Below are 409 nucleotides of genomic sequence, written 5' to 3' on the forward strand. Positions count from 1 at the left end.
TGAATGTTTTATCTTACCTCAGTAAGATAAGTAAGGCCACCTTAGGGTGCGAATAGTTGCTTTCACCGTCTTTTCCAATTTAAGGCTTTTAATATTACGATTTAAGATTCTTTTTTTTTTTTATTATTATTAGGGACTCCTCTACTCGTTTTTAATAAATGTTTCGAAAAAAAAAATACAGGACTTAAAATGAGGTTTTAGTGGGCGGGTGTCGCTGACATCATAAGTAACTAATTTCAATTGTATCATCACCTTTCGTATATTTTTTAACATTACCTACCTTTATTGTTAGTTTAGTAATATATTCCTGATGTGGATGATAATAATTTCTGTTCTTTGTAATTTTTTCTTCTTCTAAAATCACAGATGTTTACTGCTGTAATCTTTTATGTGGGAATGTGAAGTTAAT

At 29.6% G+C, this 409-nt stretch overlaps 1 protein-coding gene across 1 annotated transcript in view; it reads left to right on the forward strand.

Annotated features, from left to right (window-relative positions):
• Positions 1 to 409, forward strand: part of LOC106688237 (mitochondrial pyruvate carrier 2) — a gene marked incomplete in the record, with an annotated part of 12,459 nt that overhangs the window by 4,837 nt on the left and 7,213 nt on the right.

Source organism: Halyomorpha halys, unplaced genomic scaffold (assembly GCF_000696795.3).
Source record: "Halyomorpha halys isolate HHAL.00 unplaced genomic scaffold, Hhal_1.1 Scaffold1087.1, whole genome shotgun sequence".
Lineage (NCBI taxonomy): Eukaryota > Metazoa > Arthropoda > Insecta > Hemiptera > Pentatomidae > Halyomorpha > Halyomorpha halys.